Source organism: Lynx rufus, unplaced genomic scaffold (assembly GCF_022079265.1).
Source record: "Lynx rufus isolate CCGP_SWC_20201006 ecotype Redwood Valley unplaced genomic scaffold, mLynRuf1.p SCAF_16, whole genome shotgun sequence".
In the NCBI taxonomy this organism is placed as follows: domain Eukaryota; kingdom Metazoa; phylum Chordata; class Mammalia; order Carnivora; family Felidae; genus Lynx; species Lynx rufus.
The window spans coordinates 27,820,320-27,822,845 of record NW_025814830.1 but is presented as its reverse complement, the minus strand read 5'-3'; the positions used below and the strand labels follow the sequence as shown (position 1 = coordinate 27,822,845).

At 38.9% G+C, this 2,526-nt stretch overlaps 1 non-coding gene across 1 annotated transcript; it reads left to right on the top strand.

Annotated features, from left to right (window-relative positions):
• The first annotated feature begins 227 nt into the window (after nucleotides 1-227).
• LOC124511965 (small nucleolar RNA U13) lies at nucleotides 228-331 on the top strand. Its single transcript, XR_006962006.1, has one exon. It is a non-coding gene; the product is annotated as a small nucleolar RNA U13 (small nucleolar RNA).
• The last annotated feature ends 2,195 nt before the right edge of the window (nucleotides 332-2,526 follow it).

The window sequence follows — 2,526 nt, the reverse complement described above, 5'->3', positions numbered from 1 at the left end:
GTTAAGCCTCCGACTTCGGCGGGGGTCACGATCTCTCAGTTTGTGAGTTCGAGTTCCACGTGGGGCTCCGTGCGGACAGCTCAGAGCCTGGAACCTGCTTCGGATTCGGTGTCTCCCTCTCTCTCTGCTGCTCCTCCACTCGTGCTCTGTCTCTTTCTCTCTTTCTCTCAAAAATAAGTAAACATTAAAAAAAAATTAAAAAATAAAAATAAATAACTATCTTAAACATCCCTTTGTAGCTCATAAGCATGATGATTGGGTGTTTATGCTGTCGTGTGATGTGGGTCTCCCTCAAACTTTGTTACGACCTTGGTGCATTACCCATCTGACATGAAAAAAAAAACACCAATCTTAAATATGCTCTAACAGCTAAAAGAAAACACAGAGAACGAAAAGAAACCAGCAAAACAATATATGAACCAAATTAGCATATGAACAAAGAGATTGACATTATTTTAAAAGAACCAAAAGGAAATTCTGAGGCTGAAAAATAGAAGAACTGAACTGAAAAATTCACTAGAGTGGGTAAGAGCAGATTCGAACAAACAATCAGCAAACTGGAAGAGGAGTCCTTTGAAATTATTAAGTTTGAGGAGCAAAACAAACGAAGGAAAGTAATAAGAGACAAAGGGACTTATGAGAGGCCATTAAACAGGCTAATCTATGCATCAAGGCAGTCCCAGAAGGAGAAGGGGGTGAGAAAGGAATAGAGATTTGAAGAAATAGTGGCCCAGAGTCCCAAATTTTAGAAAATACGTAACTGTACCCATCCAACAACCTTCAAGTTTGTTCAAAGAAAAATATGCATGCCCATTTATCCAAAAATCTGACTTCTGAGAAATTTTTTCCTTAAGGAACTACTGTAATCTTGAACCCGGATGGACAGTTAGCTGCAAGGACTTCTCAGAGCCATTGTATAATTATAAATAGTTGGGAACAGCCTACATGTTCAACAATAGAGGTTTGGGTAAATAAAATATATCTGTACGGTGGGACGTGGTGCAGTCATTACAGAAGGTTAACAACGATGTCTGTCTGGAACTGAACATGAAGAGAAAAGAGGGTTTATAAAATGCCATGTGCAATCTTATTTTTGTACTGTAAGCATGTACGTCTATACGTGAAACATGATTTGGAAAGATAGCCATGAAAGAATGAAGAGTAGGTTTTTTTCTGAATGCATCAGGTTGAGGATGTGTTTTTGGTTTCTTCTTTTTGCTTCTATTAAGAATAAGAAACTGTGCGCATAGCTAGTATCTTGAAGATAAGAAATAACAAGCGTTGGCATAAATGTGACGAAAAGGGAACCCTCGTACGCCGTTGGTGGGGATGTAAATTGGTGCAGCCATTGTGGAAAACAGTGTGGAGATTCCACAAAAAAATCAAACATAGAAATACCTTATCATTCAGTAATTCCACTGCTGGGTATTTGCCCAAAGAAAAACACTAATTCAAAAAGATACATGCATCCCTATGTTACTGCAGCATTATTTATAATAACCAAGATATAGAAGCAACCCAAGTGTCCATTGGTAGATGGATGGATAAAGAAGATATGGTGTCTGTGTGTGTGTGTGTGTGTGTGTGTGTGTGTGTAATGGAATATTACTCAGCCATCAAAAAGAATGCCATTTGTAACAGCATGGATGGATCTAGAGGGCATTACGCTAAGTGAAAGAAGTCAGACAGAGAAAGACAAATACCACATGATTTTCCTTATATGTGGACTCTAAAAACCAAAACAAATGGACAAACAAACACAAAAACCCAACCAGACTCTTCAATACAGAGAACAAACTGGTGGTTTCCTGAGGGGAGGTGGTGGGATGGGTGAAACAGATAAAGGGGATTAAGAGGTACAAACTTCCAGTTACAAAATAAATAAGTCACTAACATGAAAAGTACAACGTAGGGAATCTAGTCAGTGACACCATAGTAATGTTGTGTGGTAACTACACTAATTGTGAGTACTTTTTAAAAATTTTTGGATTTGTAATCAGAGAAAACAGCCTGTATTAAAGTTAGTCCCATACCTAAGAAGTGTCAGAAGTGGGATTTGAATTTATATTGCTTCCCAGTACACCATGCTGCCTTCCGTCCAGCATCAACTGCCTGCTAGAGTTTCCCTTCACTTAGAATGCTCTCTTTCCCAGGGGATGCCCCCACCACGATGGGCTCCCTTCATAATTAAAAGTACTTTAATAGGCCTAGGGAGGATTTGTAGGCTGAGAAAACCAGAAGTTTCAGCATTCATTTGGCTTCCTCTTCTAAATTAGCTAAGACAGATTTAGCTTTTTTTTTCTTTTTTTTTTTTTTTGAATGCTAACTCTCAGCCACCATTTCATCTGCAAATAAGAAAGCCACTCACGATGAGAGTCATACCTCCCCCAGGCCCTCTCCAGACCTCCTCCACTAATCGTGAGTGCGAGAGCCAAGAATCGGGATGACCAAACAATTTAAAGCAAGATATTTTCATTTCTGAGTTTGTCAAGGTGTCTTCGCAAATTTCCTCTTTAATTTACATAA